General features: G+C 44.1%; 1 pseudogene across 1 annotated transcript; it reads right to left on the reverse strand.

Moving 5' to 3' along the window:
- Positions 1–774: 774 nt before the first annotated feature.
- On the reverse strand, positions 775–10,612 carry LOC147352917 (cytochrome c oxidase subunit 5A, mitochondrial pseudogene; annotated as a pseudogene). Its single transcript, XR_015146702.1, has 2 exons — positions 10,560–10,612; positions 775–7,406 (listed from the first exon to the last, which is right to left on the reverse strand). The product of XR_015146702.1 is annotated as a cytochrome c oxidase subunit 5A, mitochondrial pseudogene (transcript).
- Between the last annotated feature and the right edge of the window lie 9,236 nt (positions 10,613–19,848).

Consider the following 19,848-nt stretch of genomic DNA (forward strand, 5'->3'; position numbering starts at 1 on the left):
GGGGCGAGTCCTCCTGTCGTCGGCGGCGGTCCGGACAGACGTGCTCCTTGGCCTGATCGCCACCGCCGCTGCCTTATCTCCACCGATCTCCCAGATCGCCACCTGGGAGAAACCTTCAGGTTTCCATCCTCAGGCGCCAGGAGTGGGTGACGAGGAGGAGAGGCAGTGTGACTAGAGTAACGCAACCAAGACGCTGGCCTCTGGCGCCCCCAAACCCTGTAATCACAACACATAATATTTTAATAATAAATAGATAAATATTTTATATTGGCGGAGGCAAATATTTTAATATTTAATAATGGGTTTCCCTGGTGGCTCAGAAGCTGAAGAATCTGCCCACCAATGCAGGAGACGCAAGAAACATTGGTTCCATCCCTGGGTCAGGAAGATCCCCTGGAGGAGGAAATGACAACCCATCCCGGTATTTCTGCCTGAAAAATTCCATGGACAGAGGAGCCTGGTGGGCTACAGTCCACGGGGTTGCAAAGAGTTGGATATGACTGAGTGACTAAGCACACACAATATTTTAATGTAATATTTTTAAAATTACGTAAATGTGTTTAGTGCCACTGAACTGTAAATTTTAAGATGGTTTAAAAGGTCACTTTTTTTTTTTTTTTAAAGTTCTGTTATCACTGTCTTGAAATTCTTAACAATTTTATCTTTGTTTTTTTTTTTTTTTTTTTTTTGCCATTCTCCCAAATCTTCCCACCCTCTCCCTCTCCCACAGAGTCCATAAGCCTGTTCTATACATCAGTGTCTCTAAAAGGTCACTTTTATGTCTACTTTACCAGAATAAAAAAAATATATATATATATATATATTTTAATAGGAATACTGGCAAACCAGTCAGTGGGCTGGCCACCTGCTTTTGTAAAGTTTTAGTGGAACTAGGACTGGTGAGAGGAGTGAAGCAGGGTAGTGAACATGAAGGGTTGGATCTTGTCTTTAACGCTTTAAGTTTTAGTATTTTGTTCATCATGGATTTTTTTGCACTAGTTTTGAATTTTTTAAATACTGCATTATTATTATTATTGCCATGCCGAATTTGGGATTCTCAAATCCCAGATCCGGGATTGAATCCTTGCCCCCTGCAGTGTAATACTCAGTGTAACACAGGGTCTTAACCACTGGACCACGAGGGAGGTCCCTAAAGTATTATCTTGATTACTGAGATTTTTTGGCGTACCCTTAAATTTTGCACACAGAGCGACTGCCTGAGTTGCCTCAGTCTAGTCTCATCTTCTGGAGAGGGCTCTGAAGGAAGAACTGAGAATCACATTGCCATTACAGAAAAAGAAATAGGGATCTAAAGAAGTGAAGCCCAGTGACCATGCTGGATGGGAGGGAAGATCAAGGGTGCTCATCCAGGTTTGTTTATAACACGGAAGAACTGCACACAGCTTTGCCCACTTCAGCTCGTGGTTTGTAATAAAAGGATCCTGGTACTGAGGCTGCATCCATTTAACTGGCTTTGTTCTCTCCCAGAAAAAGGCATTTTCAGGTCACCCCTGTTTATGCTGTTGTTGGGGTGTGCCTCTACGCTGGGCCAGTGCTGTGGGAAAAGCCTAGCTCAGATGCCCCAGGGGCTATCCCAGCTACAGACATGTCCAAGGTCAGGTGGCGCTAGTTGTAAAGAATCCGCCTGCCATTGCAGGAGACACAGGAGACATGGGTTCAATCCCTGGGTCGAGAAGATTCCCTGGAGGAGGAAATGGAAATGGCAACCTACTCAAGTATTCTTGTCTGGAAAATTCCATGAACAGAGAAACTGGCGGGCTTCGAAGAGTCAGACACAACTGAGCGCACACACACACAAGGTTAGGAGCATTGTCCTTTATTCTCTCCCTTCCAAGCCTTTTCTGGCCCACCCTCTGGGAAAAGGCAAGAGTTTGGCTGAGTCCATAGGCTGGCTGTGGAATTGCTGTCCACCAAGCATGGAGGGAGGCCTTGCATCACTAATGTTGCTTTCTCAAGTAGTGAATACCTAAATAGCCCCTCTCACTCCACTTTCACATTTACTCTGTTCCAAATATCTTGCATGTGCAAAAAGCATTCCAGTACTCACAGATGTCCTCAGGGACTTCTTAATGATGGTATCTGTAGGACTCCCATATTTGGGTTTTCCACCATTGCCTTAAACTCCTATTGTCTGAAGTTAAATAATCAATTTAGTCATCTGTTCAGAATTATAATACATTTCTTACCATAGTAATTCCACTACTAGAAATTTAATCTTTCAGCTTACTATATAAAGATATGTAAGGGGAGGAAAAATAATTTTCCTTCTACCCTTCCAGTTTCTGGGCTGAGATACCCTCTGTAATAAAATAAATATTAACAGAAGAAAAACAAACTTAATTTCATATGTATGGGGCCCCAAATCTATGAGAGCCAAAGTGACCAGGGCAGGCAAATTTTATAATTTTTAAACAAAGAAACAATAAATTTGTGAAGAACTGATAAGACAAGTTTGAGCTTGGAGCAGTAAATTAGTAAAGAAGTAACAAGCTTCGTTTATATAGCCTTCTCATCCCTGAATTCCCTGTTTCTGATAAGGATGTCTCTCTACCTTCTGGTATAGGAGGGCACCTTTCACGTGGGAGATTTATTTCCTCCACTTAAGGTGATGAAGAAGGGTCAGAGTGTTTTTCTTGTACCAGTTGTTTTTTAAGTAAATTTAATTCAAAATAGTCAATATGCCAAGTGAAAGTGAAAGTCGCTCAGTCGTGTCTTACTCTTTGCGACCCCATGGACTATACAGTCCATGGTATTCTCCAGGCCAGAATACTGGAGTGGGTAGCCTATCCCTTCTCCAGGGGATCTTCCCAACCCAGGAATCAAACCGGGGTCTCCTGCATTGCAAGTAGGTTCTTTACTAACTGATCTATCAGGGAGGCCCCAATATGCCAAAGTGGGCTATTTTGTGGTGGCCTGTCCTGAACTCCATCAGAGGCATGCATAATAATAACTGCAATACTGCTTATAGATTTAAAAAAAAACCAATAATCATCCTTAGGGTGGACTGATTAAATAAATGATGGTGTAGTCAATGGAATACTAATCATTGGAAAGAAAGAGGTATATCTACGTGTACTGATAGGGAACAATCTGTATGCTATTTTTAGTGGAAAACAAGAATATACAGTATGCTAATGATTATTTTACTATTTTAAATTATTTAATTTTAAAAATATTGTAAAGGTTTATAAAAGAGTATATATAAGTTTTAAAGCAAAAATAGTATAATTCAATGAATTTGCCTCCCAACTCAAGAGCTGCATGCATGCATGCTAAGCTGCTTCAGTTGTGTTCACTCTTTGTGACACTATGGACTGTAATCCTCTATCTGCGGCATCCTCCAGGCAAGAAACCTGGAGTGGGCTGCCATGCCGTCCTCCAGGGGATCTTCTGGACCCAGGGACTGAACTCTAGTCTCCTGCAGCTCCTGCATCGCAGACGGATTCTTTATCACTAAGCCACTGGGAAAGCCCCAACCCAGATATCAAAATCTGCAGATACTCAAGTCTTATATAAAATGGCACAGTATTTCCATATAACCTACCTACATCCTCTTATATACTTTAAATCAGATTATTTATAATACCTAGTACAAAGTAAATGCTATGTAAATAGTTGCTGATGCATGGCAAACTCAAGTTTTGCTTTTTGGAACTTTCTGCAATTTTTTTCCCCAAGTATTTCTGATTTGCAGTTGGTTGAATCCACAGATATGGAGAGCCAACTATACAGTTCTATGGGCATCTTTTATACTATTATAAAGATCAGGGATTTTTTGTTTTGTTTTGTTTCTCCTTTTGCCAATACCACATTGTCTTTATTATTATAGCTTTATAATAAATCTTGGTATCTGGTTAGTCTACTGTTCATACCCTGTTCTCCTTTAGCGGGTATCTTGGTTTCTATTTGGGTTTTCCTTTTTTTCATATAAACTTTAGAATCAATGTGTCAATGTCCATGAAAAAGCCTATTCAGATTATGAAAGGAACTGCATTGACTCTATTGACTAACTTGGAAAGGATTAATATGTTTGGAAGGTGGCACTACTGGTAAGGAATCCACCTACCAATGCAGGAGACATAAGAGATGTGGGTTTTATCCCTTGGTTGACAAGATCCCCTGGAGAAGGAAATGGCAACCCACTCCAGTATTCTCATGGAAAAATCCCATGGACAGAGGAGCCTGGTGAGCTACAGTCCATAGGGTCTCCAAGAGTCGGACACAACTGAGCGTGCGCGTGCGCACACACACACACACACACACACACATACACACACACAATAGGTTTACAGTACCAAGTCTTCCTATTTATGAACTTGAGCTATATCTCCACTTATTCCGGTCATATGTGATATTGTTCCATTAAGTTTAAAATTTTATGCATACAGGACTTACAGATATGTGTTAAATTAACTTACAAGTATACCTTATAGGGTTTTGTTTTTGCTATTGTAAATGGCTTCTTTTTTTAAAAAAAGTTTTTTCTTGTTGAAGTATGACATCCATAGAGAAAAGTACACAACATCGTAAGTGTACAGTTTAATGAATTTTCACAAAATGAACACACTCTTACCAGAAGACAGAACACTAGCAGCTCTACAGAATTCTCCCTAATGCCCTTTTCACAGTTACTTCTTCCTTTCTTCCCCAAAGAAGATCACCATATTGGCTTCAAAAACCGTACACCAGTTTTGTCTGCTTTTGAACTTTATATTAATGGAATCATATAGGTTGTGCTCTTCTGTGGCTACTTCTTTCACTCAAATTATGTTCATGAAATTCACCCATGTTTTGAGGTGTAGTAATCATTTGTACATTCTTGTGGCTGTATAGTATTTCACTATATGAAAAAGCCAAACTTATTTACTCATTCTATCATTGATAACTATTTGAGTTGCTTTCAGCTTGGCGATATCTAGAGCTGCTAATGAACATTCTTGTACATGTCTCTCTTTTTTAGTATAATTGACCTATAACAATGTTAGTTTCAAGTGTACAATATAGTGATTCAATATTTCTATACATTACAAAATGATCACAAGTCTACCTACCATCTGTGACCAAAGTCATTCCAATATTACTGACTATATTCCCCATGCTGTATACTTCATCCCTGTGACTCGTTTATTTTGTACCTGGAAATTTCTGTCTCTGAATCTCTCTCACCTAGTTCACTCATGCCCCTTCCCTCCCCTGCATCTGTTGGCCATCTGCATGTCTTCTTTGGAAAAAGGCTCATTTTAAAATCATATTGTTTATTTATTTGATGTTGAGTTGTATGAGCTCTTTGTATATTTTGGCTATGTAAACCCTTATCAGATAGACTGTTGGCAGACACCTTTTCCCATTCAGTAGGCAGCCTTTTCATTTTGTTGATAGCTTTCTTTACTGTGCAAAGGCTTTTTAGTTTGCTGTAGTCCAGTTTGTTTATTTTTGCTTTTGTTTCCCATGCCCAAGGAGACAGATCCAAAAAAGAAAAAATACTGCTTAGGCCCATGTCAAATAGTGTATGGCCGATGTTTTCTTCTAGGAATTTTACGGTTTGAGGTCTTACAAGTTTCCCTTAAATCAGTAGCCCCCTCTAGACTGCCTCATTTCTGTCTGTGATACTACCATTTACATAGCCCTGACATGCAAAAGCTTAGAATCATACAGAATCAAGACCTATACCACAGTCCTCTCCTTTAAAATGCATCTACTATAACTCGTATTTTCTTTTCTTCGTAAAAAGGACAGAATTAAAAGTGTCCCCAAAGAAGGCACATGGTTCAATTTTATCATTTGATGAGGAAGATGAGACCTGAGACCCTAGAACTAGTAAGGAATACAGCTGGGGGCCAAATTTAACTTCAAATTTAATGCTAGTTTTTCTGTTGCCACTAGATGTGAGCAACTCAAGGGCAGGGGCCATCTTGCCTCCATCATTGTTGCTTTGCTTCTCATAGAGTTTCAGACACATAGTAGGTGCTTAAATGTGTCGAAACGGAACTCCACACTCTAATTCAGATGTTCCCCTGATGTTTAGACTGGTGCTGTAACCTAAAAGTCTCTTTTCCTTCAAGCTCTGCTTCTTCTGATTCAACACCACCAAAGAAGTGCAAATTAGTTAACTGAGCACACATCATCACCCTTCTCAGAAACTGTCGGAGGTTCCCTCTTGCAAAAATGGTGTGATCCAAATTCAAGCTGGGATAAAGCCCCAATCACTTCCTCAGACTTGCCTCGCCCTCCTTCAAAGGAAAGATCCTCTGTCTCTCTGCCTGGTAGGCCTGACCACCTGTATTCAAGGACCACCTCTCCAAAGAATCTTCTCTGACCCCTCTACTGTCTGCCCCACTCCTTCGCCCTCGCCAATGGTGTCCTGTAATGTCACCTTGCTCCCTAATGAGACTGAAAGTACTCAAGGGCAGGGAATGATTCCAAGTCAGTTTGAATCTCCAATCCTTAACACACACTAGAAAATCAACAAATATTTACTTAGATTGAGTTGGCCAAAACGTTCGTTCCATTTTTTTCATAAGGCGTTACGGAAAACCTGAACAAATATTTTGGCCATCCCAATAATTACGCCAGTATAAACACAAACTTGTCTCAAGTAAACATACACACATTTTAAGTACTCCTTTTTTTGGCCACAAGGCTTATGGGATCTTTGTTGTCCAACCAGGGACTGATTCCAAGTCCACAGCAGTGAAAGTGCTGAGTGCTAACTACTGGACTGCCAGGGAACTCCCTCAAGTACTCTTTTGTTTTTCAGTTCAAACCCATTTCCCTTTATTAAAGTCCAAGGTACATCACATGGTTTGGTATTCAACAAAAGAAAACTGGTTCAAAAAAAGGTGATTTGTTGTCACCAGTATTTCTAGGTGACTGTTTATAATCAAGTAGCATTGTCAATAAATCCGTGGGAAGCCCAACCATGAGGTCTACACTTTGTGGAGGCCCAGTTCCTCTGGACTGGAGATTCCCAATTCATTTAAAGTTGGTCTAAGTTCCTGGATGACACAGGGATAGATTTCCTTATGAGGTCCTGCTTTGCTCTTAATGACCTCTATGATGTGAACTGTACTAGCAAAATCATTTAAGCATAGGTACGCTCACAAACCAGCAACAGTGATTTTGGGTTCTGGAACGAGATCATAGCCAGCAAGTATATTCTTCCCTTTACGCAATTCTTGAGCATCAACATCTGACGTTTTGAAGTATGTCACCCAGCGGGTATCGCATTCCTCATCTGTCTCCTGTGACCTGTGGAAGTAGCAGTGAATTGACTGGATGGCGGCGGGAGGGCAGGGTGCAGGAGCCCTCGAGGGCTGGTCCTGGAGATTGCAGCTGCAGCTATCCGGCAGCAGCCAACAGCTTCTCCTATCACGATGGTGTGATGGCTGCCCACAGGCTAAGGCTGAGCTCAAGTACTCTTTTGAACACCGAACATTATGCCTATATTAGGAAATATAATCTTTCTCTTCCACATGTTATTGACTATGTACCTCCTTCATTTTGGGACAAACCCTAGGTTTGTTATTTATTTTTGGTGGCCTTTTTATTTGTTGGTTGGCTTGTTGGTTGATTGGTTTGCTAAAAGTCAACATTGTACATGATGAAGCACTGGTTGTGGGAGGTTTGTTTTTTCGATTTGATTGAGGAGTACATCAAGGCTGTACATTGTCACTCTGCTTATTTAACTCATGTGCAGAGTACATCATGAGAAACGCTGGGCTGCAAGAAGCATAAGCTGGAATCAAGATTGCCAGGAGAAATATCAATAACCTCAGATATGCAGATGATACCACCCTTATGGCAGAAAGTGAAGAGGAATTCAAAAGCCTCTTGAAAGTGAAAGTGGAGAGTGAAAAAGTTGGCTTAAAGCTCAACATTCAGAACACGAAGATCATGGCATCTGGTCCCATCACTTCATGGGAAATAGATGGGGAAACAGTGGAAACAGTGTCAGACTTTATCTTTTTAGGCTCCAAAATCACTGCAGATGGTGACTGCAGCCATGAAATTAAAAGACGCTTACTCCTTGGAAGGAAAGTTATGACCAACCTAGATAGCATATTCAAAAGCAGAGACATTACTTTGCCAACAAAGGTCCATCTAGTCAAGGCTATGGTTTTTCCTGTGGTCACGTATGGATGCAAGAGTTGGACTGTGAAGAAAGCTGAGCTCTGAAGACCTGATGCTTTTGAATTGTGGTATTGGAGAAGACTCTTGAGAGTCCCTTGGACTGCAAGGAGATCCAACCAGTCCATCCTAAAGGAGATCAGCCCTGGGTGTTCTTTGGAAGGAATGATGTTAAAGCTGAAACTCCAGTACTTTGGCCACCTCATGCGAAGAGTTGACTCATTGGAAAAGACTCTGATGCTGGGAGGGATTGGGGGCAGGAGTAAAAGGGGACGACAGAGGATGAGATGGCTGGATGGCATCACCAACTCGATGGACGTGAGTTTGAGTGAACTCCAGGAGATGGTGATGGACAGGCAGGCCTGGCATGCTGCGATTCATGGGGTCGCAAAGAGTCGGACATGACTGAGCGACTGAACTGAACTGAACTGAGTTGTAATTGACATACATCTGTGTGTGAGTTGAAGGTGTCTAAGGATCTTACTTCTGTGTGGAATCTTAAAAAACCAAAATCATAGAAAATAGGTAATATTTGTGGTTATCAGTGGTGAAGCATTAGTTTTTTAGTTTGAAGCCCTAAATCTGTTAGGGCTTCCCTGATAGCTCAGTTGGTAAAGAATCTGCCTGCAATGCGGGAGACCTGAGTTGGTCTCCTGCACTGCAGGATCCCTGGGTTGTTTGATCCCTGGGTTGGGAAGATCCCCTGGAGAAGGGAAAGGCTGCCTACTCCAGTATGCTGGCCTGGAGAATTACCCTGTATCTATACAGTCCATGGGGTTGTAAAGAGTCAGACAGGACTGAGCGACTCACTTTCAACATTGACCCTGGTGACTGTAGCCAGCTTCTGACACTAGTGAACACTGGTTTCTTTTTTCTTTTTTAAAAATTGAGTTAAAATTCACATAACATAAAATTCATTGCTTTAACCATTTTATCATGTATAATTCATTGGTATTTAGTATATTCACAGTACTGTGCAACCACCACCTCTACCAAAACACTTTCATCACCCCAAAAGGAAACCTCACAGCCTTTAGCAGTCACTATCTGCCCCCCTTCCCCATTCCCTTCTGCTCCCTACCCAAACATCTGCTCTCTGTCTCCATGGATTGGCCTATTCTGGGCATTTAATACAAATGGAATCACTCAATTCATGGCCTTTTATATCTGTTTTGTTTTAATTAGCATATTTTTTGTATCTATTATCTCATTCCTTTTTAAGACTGAAAATATTCCACTGTATGGACAGACCACATTTTTTTTCACATTTTGTGTATCTGTTCATCAGCTGATAGATATTTGGGTTGTTTCTTTTGGGTTGTTCACCTTTTGACTCTGTGAAGAGTGCTGCTACAAATATTTGGCTTCTGTTTAAAAATAGGGATTAAAAAAAAAAAAATGCTGGTCTGGCTGTTGCAAGGACTGTTGTGAAACCAAATGAGAGCGTGTAAAAGAGCACCTCCTCAGCTGCCTGGCCCCATGCCTGTGTGTCGCAGGCATTGCTGGTGGTGGAGCCTATGGTTAGGGTTATGCTATGGGCAGGAGCATCTGTTCTGGCCTCAGGGAGAGACAGGGCTCCTGAGCCTTCGTCTGTGCCACCTTGTCATCCATCCAGTGCTCAGCGCTGGGTCTGGCAGAGACCAGCTGCTCACAATTGAATCCAGACATTCCTTCTCAGCCGTTTCAGATAAAGCAATCCTGGGCAGAGGGGCTATTGTGTACGAGGACAATAACTTGGTTTAGGGTTCTGAGACATAATTTGGTCTTGCCACCACTGGGAGTGAGTTATTCATTGGTGAGTGGAGTAACATCTGAGCAGATATTCTGGGCGGGGGCATCTCAAAGGTAGGCTAGGCAGTGAGGGACTGGGGTTGTTGAGAAACTCCTCAGTGCTCTATGCTAGTGCAGAGCAGAGTGACCTTCATTTCCTCCATCCAGGCCAGGTGCCTTTTCTCTCCTGAGCTGGGGACACCAACACAAGCCAAGAAAATCACCCCCTAAACACGCAAAGCTAGAAGGTATCTGTAAAGGACATCATTTTAAAAATTGTCTTCACTGCTATGGTGCTAAGTGCAGAGCGCGATGGGGGAATATGCACACTAAGCAATGGTTTAGGGAATTCTCTGGCCATCCAGTGGTTAGGAGTCCATGCTCTCACTGCTGAGGGCTGGGGTTTGATCCCTCAGGTCAGGGAACTAAGATCCCACAAGCCACACGACATCCACACCTTCGATAGGATATACACAGTGTGAGGTCAGAGGTTTCCTCCCCGCCCTCTAAGGGTAATACGAGCCACATGGCTCACCTCTCTGCTCACACTCCTCCCAGACTGAAGACGGAAAGGGGGCACAGAGGGCCAGAGCCACAGAGCCTCAGCCCCTTGTTGAGAGCAGGGCGCTCTCCTCCGTCACTTCCGCACACCAGTTTCGGCCGCCGTGAACCTGTACCGAGTGTCCATCAGCATCTTAATGATGACAACTCTCCTCCTTGGCTGCTGGACACAGTGTCCTTGTGGATTCTGCCACGCCTCCTGACACTCTTCTGATTCTTTGCCAGCCTCTTTGACGACACCTTTCTTTTTCCTATTTCTGGCATATTTTCTTTTTCTGGCGATCTCCAAGGTGGGGCTCTTTCACAAGGTGTCCCCCACGTCTCCATGATTCCCCTGTACTCTTTTTGGGTGACTGTCCACTTCCCTGATCTCAACAACCACTTCTAATTGATGAATTTTAAATCCACAGCCCCCCTGCTGATTCTCTCTGAGAGAGGTGTTTCTCTCTTTTTGGCTGCACTGTGTGTAGCATGAGAGATCTTAGTTCCCCGACCTGGGATGGAACCCACGCTCCCTGAGGTGGAAGCACCGAGTCTTAACCACTGCACTGCCAGGTAAGTCCCCAAAGAGGTATTTCTGACCACCCTGTGAGCCTTCTACATGCTCAACATGTTGAACTTGAACCCAATCGCTTACCCCTAAAACCAGCTTCTCTTATTTCTGCAGTGACATCACAAGGCTTTAAATACCCAGTATTTACTAATAGCTTAATAGCTGTGTCAATTGCGTCAGTTCTGCCTCTGAGGTACCTCTCTTCTTCCCTGTACCTTCACCATCCACCACTCACTGGACCATCAGATCAGATCAGTTGCTCAGTCGTGTCCGACTCTTTGTGACCCCATGAATCGCAGCACGCCAGGCCTCCCTGTCCATCACCAACTCCCGGAGTTCACTGAGACTCATGTCCATCGAGTCCGTGATGCCATCCAGCCATCTCATCCTCTGTCGTCCCCTTCTCCTCTTGCCCCCAATCCCTCCCAGCATCAGAGTCTTTTCCAATGAGTCAACTCTTCGCATGAGGTGCCAAAGTACTGGAGTTTCAGCTTTAGCATCATTCCTTCCAAAGAAATCCCAGGGCTGATCTCCTTCAGAATGGACTGGTTGGATCTCCTTACTGTCCAAGGGACTCTCAAGAGTCTTCTCCAACACCCAGTTCAAAAGCATCAATTCTTCGGCGCTCAGCCTTCTTCACAGTCCAACTCTCACATGCATACATGACCACAGGAAAAACCATAGCCTTGACTAGACGAACCTTTGTTGGCAAAGTAATGTCTCTGCTTTTGAATATGCTATCTAGGTTGGTCATAACTTTCCTTCCAAGGAGTAAGCTGGACCATAGACTCTGATATTATATCATTCAATAAAGAGAGCTGGGATAATTAGCTAATTACAGGGCAAATTAACGTGTGTGAGTCAGTTTGGAGCAAACATATTAGAGAAGTGTGGTCGAGCTGCCTATTTGAGGAAGTTGGAAGATGTTACTAGAACTTTATTAAGATGTTACTGGCACTTCATCTTCTGATTCCATATTATATTTCCTGCTTTTATTCCCCTGAAATGAGCACAAGTGGATAATGGGAAAAGGAAGAATAACCTTATTTAGGTTAATGGATTTATTTACATAGGTGATACACAAATGTGTTATTAGTATACGAAAGTTCTATAAGGAACAAAAATCAGATCAAGGGCTAGTGGGGAGGGAGAGGACTGACTACAAAGGGGCATGAGGGACCTTTAGGGGGCGACAGAAACATTCTATGTCTTGATTTTGGTGGTGGTAACATATCTGTGTGTATTTGTCAAGACTCATAGAATTGTACACCCATTCGGATGAATTTTACTGTATATAAATCTGGTTTTGGGCTTCCCAGCAGTAAGTCTTTTTGACTCAGCGGTAAAGAATACGCCTGCTAACGCAGAGACACGAGTTCGAACCCTGAGTCGGGAAAATCCCCTGGGGAAGGAAATGGCAACCTGGCAGGCTACAGTCTTTGGGGTCGCAAAGAGCTGGCTACAACTTAGTGACTACACAACAACAACAAATCTGACTTTAACGGCAAGTGTTACATGAAATAGAAGTTTCAAGAGTGAGTCAAGCAAGCCCTCTTTCAGTGGTCATTCATGTCCCCAGCCCAATCTCCCCAACTTTACTTCTCTGACAAGAGAGAACCACTATTCACAGTCTGGCTCATTTCCTTCTGGTCATCTTTCCACCCCCACTTCTGCCCCACATATACTTTTTTTTTTAAATTGAGATATAATTGACATATTACATGTGCTGGCTTTCAGTAAATAACATAATGATTTGATATATGTATACACTGTGAAATGATTACCACAATAAGTTTAGTTAACATCCATCACCACAGATAGCTATAACTATTTACCCTGTAACGAGAACTTTTAAAATTTACTTTCTTAGCAACTTTCAAATATATAATACAGTATTGTTAGCTCTCGTCACCATGGTGTACATGACATCCTCAGGACTTATTTATCTTATAATTTGAAATTTGAACCTTTTGACCACCCTTACCTACATCACACTCTCCCCCACTCCTATTGGTTGTCTCTGCAACCACTCAATTGTTCTCTGTATCTATGAGTTTCTTTTGGTTTGTTTTAGATTCCACATATAAATGAGATCATACAATATTTGTCTTTCTATATCTTTTTCACTTAGCACAATGCCTTCTAGGTCCATCCATATGGTCACAAATGATAAGATTTCCTTCCTTTTATGACTGAATAATATTCCATTATTATTATGTATTATATATAATAATATCTGTTGTAATGTATTTATATTATAGTGTAATATATTATACATATTAATATGTATGTATATAATATATATATATTTCATCCATTTGTCCATGATGGACACTAGGTTGTTTCTGTATCTGTACTTTTCTTTTTCTACTTAACAATATAGCTTAGATGACTCCGTATCAATTCATAGAGATATTCCTTATTTTCTTATACAGCTTCATAGGGTCCCACTGTGGGGATATAACATAGGTTACTGGATCAGTATCCTTCCTGTTTAGATTATTTCCTATAATCCTTCCTATTTAGAGTATTATCAGTATTTTGCAATTAGAAATTGTTTCATAATGTTCTCAGGCAGACATTTTTTTCGAAGGCAGGGAGAGGAGGTATATTGAGGTCATCCTTTGACACGGCCTTATGCTGCTAGAAGCCTTGCTCAAGCTTGGGCAAAGCCCTATGTGCCGAGAGTCCTGCAGTTCTCAACACCCACATCGTGTACACCCACCCGTCACCCCACACACTCATTCTCATTCAGTGCCTTAGTCTACCCTAGTTCCATCAGATCCATATTCAAACTCTTTTTCTCCTTTGGAAATCTTGTGGGTAAGTCTTGAATGGGGCAATGTGTAGCCCTGAGGGCCAAATCCTGGCACAAAACCCAGGGCAGGGGCCTGCTAAGGAGGATATTGGCCACATGGTGAACTTGTGGGAATGAGGCCCAGCAAAGCCCCTCTTGTCTGTGACCACACCCTTCTTTGTAGTTTCCCAGGCCAACGACACATCTAGGAACACACCAAGTGGCTTCCCAGTGTCAGCCCACAAGATAGACTTGAGGTCTAAATGGGGTAAAAGAGAAGCCCTGCAAACTGTTCATCTGTAAATAACCCATCCCGCCAGCACCACGAGCATTCACCCTGGATCTGTACTGCAGAGCTCTCTCCAGGTGCTGACATGCCACCAGCCGCTGTGTCTTGCCTCTCTCCACGTTCCCCAAAAGGGGGGATGATCTTACCATAATAATACTGAATGCCGCGTAAGAAAATCATTCCCTTGTCAATTTTTCCTCCAGTCCTTCTGGTTATGTCAAAGAGAACACTTCTGTTTGATGCTGCTGCTAAGTCGCTTCAGTCGTGTCCGACTCTTAGCGACCTAGACATACACGGCAGCCCACCAGGCTCCCCGTCCCTGGGATTCTCCAGGCAAGAACACTGGAGTGGGTTGCCATTTCCTTCTCCAATGCAGGAAAGTGAAAAGGGAAAGGGAAGTTGCTCAGTCGTGTCTGACTCTTCACGACCCCATGGACTGCAGCCCACCAGGCTCCCCCGTCCCTGGGATTCTCCAGGCAAGAACACTGGAGCGGGTTGCCATTTCCTTCTCCAATGCAGGAAAGTGAAAAGGGAAAGTGAAGTCGCTCAGTCGCATCCGACTCTTCGCGACCCCATAGATGGAAGCCCACCAGGCTCCGCCGTCCCTGGGATTCTCCAGGCAAGAACACTGGAGCGGGTTGCCATTTCCTTCTCCAATGCAGCAAAGTGAAAAGGGAAAGTGACGTCACTCAGTCGTGTCCGACTCTTCACGACCCCATGGACTGCAGCCTACCAGGCTCCTCCGTCCATGGGAGTTTCCAGGCAAGAGTACTGGAGTGGGGTGCCATTGCCTTCTCCTTGTTTGATGCTATTAAATACTAACAACTTGCTGAAGCTTAGAGTCTTTGGATCAACCAAAGCCTGGCTAGTATTTATTAACAATCATGTCATTCATTTGCTTTTGTTGTGTTTGTCTTTATAGTTACCTTATATTTTTGGCAAGGTATATTGCCTTTTCCATTTGTGACAGTGGTATAAAGCTTTCTTTTTATATGTATTTATTTCAGTAAAAAAAAAAAAAGTGAGTCCTTTAATGGCTATATATCACAGCAAGAGGAAGCAAAAAGAAAAATAAAGGAACAGAGTGAACCGGTGAATACATCTCATAGAACAGCCTTTGCCTTCTCTCCAGCTATGGAGCCAAGGAAGCAACTTCTGCTTCCAACATTGCAAAGAATTTTCATATATTCTTTGCTCAGATTCACCAATTATTATTTGTTTCATTATTTTCTTTCTCTCCTTTTATATGTATGCACAATTGTATTATATATGGAATACAAAAATGCACATATCTGTATCTATGTCCATGTATACACACATACTTTTGCAAAACCATATGAAAGTATATTAGACACATTATATTCCTTTATCCCTAAACACTTCAGTGTTTCTTTCCTAAAAGGAAGGACATCTTATATAGTACCACTATCAGGATCAAGAAATTTAACACTAATATAACTCTATTGTTTGGATATTCAATTCCATAGCCAGCCATTCAAATCCATATTCAAATTTCACCTATTTCTAATAAAGTCCTATAAAGCAAATTTTTTTTCCTGGCCCAGGATCCAAGCCAGCTCATCACACTGCATTTAAGTTTCTATGTCATCTCTCCTTCCATCTGCAGCTATCTTTCATGACCTTGACATTTTTGAAGAATTCATACCATTTATTTTGAGACTATCCCTGGATTTGGGGTTTGATTTCCAACATTGTTGACCCTCTCGTGGAGAATGACATCAACTGCAAATCCCACAAATGGACCTAAACTTATAAGTTCAGAAAAGAAGTAGATGGGAATTCGCTGGTGGTCCAGTGGTTAGGACTCCAAGCGTCCACTGTAGGGGGCATGGGTTCAATCCCTGGTTGGGGAACTAAGATCTCACAAGCCCCTCAGCACAGACAGAATAAAAAAGTGGAGGAAAGGAGGAAGTCCTGTGGGGATGCAGAAGAGGAAGAATACGATGAGAAGCGCCCCCCAAGCATGGGAAAGCGAGCCCTGCAGCTCTGTGCTGGGAGACTTGCACTTTACTGCTAAGCTCTTCTGGCTTTGGGCTGCTGCTTTGGACCTGTGAGAAATGGTTGCACAAGGAAAAGATTTTGACAGGAGGAAACATTCTGGCTGGGGGTCAGGCCCTAGGTCCATTCCCAGGGGTTCCCCTCAACCAGGTCTGTAGAAAAGGGGGAAGCTGGTCCTCTTCCAGCAGCACCGCAGGCTGAGCAGTCACACATCTGCAGGTGGAGTACCTGGGCTCAGACCTCCAGGAGTCTGACCATCGCCACTGGTCCCGGGGAGTGGCACTGCCTAGGTCAGAGGACCCGTGGGAAGATGCTGTCTCATTCCTTTTCTATTTCTCGGGGTCACCTTGGTGAATGGAAGGTAACTTTGAAGATCCATTAATATTTGGGGCTCCCATAGGGCACTTGATCACTGCGCCTCTGTGTCCAGGGTCCTTTGCCGCAGGTGGACACAGTGGTGCTGGTTCGCTGGCTCTGTACCCCGCCCTGCAGAATGCACCTACTCTAGGAATGCCAGGGTGGCCACATCCTCACCCGCCCAGCTTGCCCACCTGGGCTCCCCAACCCCTCCCCTGCCAGCCCCAGAGCTTTCACCTGAGCTCTGAAGCAGCTCTGGGCTTCCCCCGAGGGCCTGGAGCTGACGGTACAGGGGATCGTCATCAACTCATTTAGGGGAGGCAGAGCCATGAGGGACAATGGCCATTGTCTGGCACTCTCCTGGAGGACGGCTGGACAAGGGCTAAGTATTAAAAACTGGCAACTCTTCCTTGATCTGGATGCCTTCCCCAGCTCAAGCTGACTCTGCATCCTCTTGCCCTCTCTGCCGGCTGGAGCCACATCAGCAGCAGCACCCCCATCGCACCACCCCGAGAAGACCAAATGGTCCTGCTCCCCTGCTTACCTAGGTGTGAGCTCCCAGCTCCCCCAGCTCCTGCGCTGCTCCTAAAGGGAACTGTGGGGCACTGAGAACTTTTCCACCTCCCCATCCGCTCCTTCACAAACCAAGGAAGTCCGTGTTTGGGGCTGAAAGTGCATTTCCCTGAGAAACCTCTTCTACTCTATATACACAGGCACACAGGTGAGAACCATTTGTCCTGATGGTGTAGTCTAGCAACTTCCAGATGAAATTTTCCCTCCATCTGATAAGTCCTCTTTATCTCAGAGATGGTGACGGTGCAGAATAGGGACGGCTGGGCGAACAATGGCAGGTGCTCCAAAGAGCAGCCTGATTCTTGTACGGCTGTGCGAGACACCACAGGCAGGACTGTGCAGCCTAGGGGTTCTCCCAAAGTGTGACTGTGGCAGAATTGTCGGAGTCCAGCCCAGATCCCCGAGCTGGGGTGTGCACTTGTCCTCCAGCCTTAGGGTGTTGGCTATTGAATGCTCACCCCTACATCCTCCTCCTGGCCTTGGGCAGCCACTATTGCTTTATCTGGAGATGCCTGCAAGGGTTGGCCCCAGCCCCAGAGGCCGTCCGTGGCCAATGACTGCTCAGCTCTGTGGGAGTGTAACAGCCTGGCTCCCTTGTGTCTGGGTGCATGTGGGAGGACACCTCTGTGACACATTTCACAGTCTAGAGCTCCCCTGGGCCCAGGCTGAGGCGATGCTCCATCAGAGCCTGTGTCTCTCCTTGGCTCACCCCCTGCCCTAGCCGCCATCCCTCATCACCTTATGAATTTCTTCTGAGACCTTTCTCTGCGTAAATCTCCTGCACAACAATCACCCTTTCAAATCCTGCTTCTGGAAAGCTTATCCAATAATACTGTCCTGCCCCATACCAGTCTTAGAGACAGATATGTAAGAAATAAGTTCCACAGTCAAATAAGTGGAAGTAACCCTGCAAATTCTGTTCCCTTTCTAAAGGACTAAAATGCATATTAAAGGTTCAGAGAGATCTTGCAATAAAGAAACCTGCTTAATTCTGTTAGTACTTACTTTCGCACATCCAAGCCAGTCAGATTAAGACTAAGTAGATTGGGAGTGAGAAGGGGATATTAGGAAGAATCATTTGATCAAGAATATTCTAAGACTAAGTCTATTCTGAGGCTGGCTTTGGGGTTTGGGTTCAGTTCAGTTGGAGATTAGAGGGAGGATTTGTTCTGTGTAACCGTGGGGAAGCTCCCAGAGCAGTAGTCACCCAAGCCCAAGCTTAGACACAAATGATAAGACTAGGGCCAGCTCGAATCCCAGGGCCTGGGTGTAGAAGCGTCATCCCTCTTGCCCGGCTGGCTTGACTGCTGACTCCGAGCCGTGACTCCTGTCCCTTGCTCTATACAAGGACCGCTTGGGATGACCACCTCCCCTCCTTTCACTGCCAACTGGGAAGAGTACTGTTTGACAAAGGAGAACGTCTGGCTTTTTATCTTAACTGAAGATGTTCCAAAGCCAAATTGTGTCTAGGAGATTGGTTTGCCAGAGTTCATCTTTTCTCTTCTCCAAGAGGGTGTGAGGGAAATTATTCTCTATCAACAACAACGTGTTGGCAGGTCCACAGTGATGGGGAAAACATGAGATCAACGTGAGCACGGCAGAACTGGAAGATCAGACGATCACGAAAGGCACGGGGGAGGCCAGATGGAACCGGTCTCCTCTCCACTGACTGTCCCTGTTCCTGCCTCAGGCAATGCCAGGATGTGCTGCAGCCAGTGCGTGATCCTGAGCCGTCACAGTCCCCTTTCAAGGCCCTTCGTGTCCTTTCCACTCTGGATGCTTCCATCTGATTGGAGGAAGTGTACTGCCTGGAGAATGTAGGGTCCAGCTGGGTGAGTGGTGAACCCAAGTGCCAAAGGCCCTCCTTCCAAGGGGCTCAAGGCTTCCCAGAGCGTCTGAGTGAGGTAGCTGGCTTTTCCGCCCAACCTCTAAGGCTACCATGAAAACGTCTAACCACTGAACCTCCAAATTGCTAACAAAAAGCCAACGCACATTGAAAAGAGGAATCTGAAATGCCCGATTATCTGAGTATATAATTCCACTTAAGATGACAAAGTCAAAGATGAAACCTGCTTGAACAAGCCAGTTTAAATTTAACCAATAGTTGAAATGTCTCCAGATATTAAAAAGCCACAGAAACCAGTGGCTTGGATATAGGTCTGGAAAGAAATAAAATAGGGATTTCCATGGTTGTTCAGTGTCTAAGACTCCACTTTCCAATGCAGGGGACTTGGGTTTGATCCCTGGTTGGGGAACTAAGATCTCATATGCCTACTGAGCCCACACATTCTGGAGCCTGTGTGCCACAACTAGAGAGCCCATGCACTGCAACAAAGACCCAGCGTAGCCAAAATTAAAAAAAAAAAAAAAAGAAAGAAAATAGAAATAAACTTGATCGGAATACCAGCCTGTGGTGACTGGTGTACTAGCATAGCGAGCTTGAGTAGAACCAGAGCCTGAGTTTTGTAGATACTGAGTGATTAACTGCCTACAGTAGTCCTTGCAAAAGCCTAAGACCAAGAAGGTGGGAGTATGGGAGGAAGCCTGTGGTGTGTTCGTGGAAGGCTGTGTGCTTCTGAGTGGACTCGCGGTACAGACACAAGGCTGTGCGCACTTGAGGGGACTAAGGTGTGACCAGAGTGCCGCAGCGAAGACCTGATGCAACCAAATAAATAAAGCCATGTGAGCGCGAAGGCACATCCAGTGTGGCCCCCGAGTCTGTGCAGGTGTCTGAGGAAAGCGGTGATGTGGACAAGGAAGGCTCCAAGAGGACTTGTGTGG

The sequence above is a fragment of the Bos grunniens genome, chromosome 18 (genome assembly GCF_055505025.1).
Source record: "Bos grunniens cultivar Pamir isolate PY7600 chromosome 18, Bosgru_T2T1.0, whole genome shotgun sequence".
Taxonomy (NCBI): domain Eukaryota; kingdom Metazoa; phylum Chordata; class Mammalia; order Artiodactyla; family Bovidae; genus Bos; species Bos grunniens.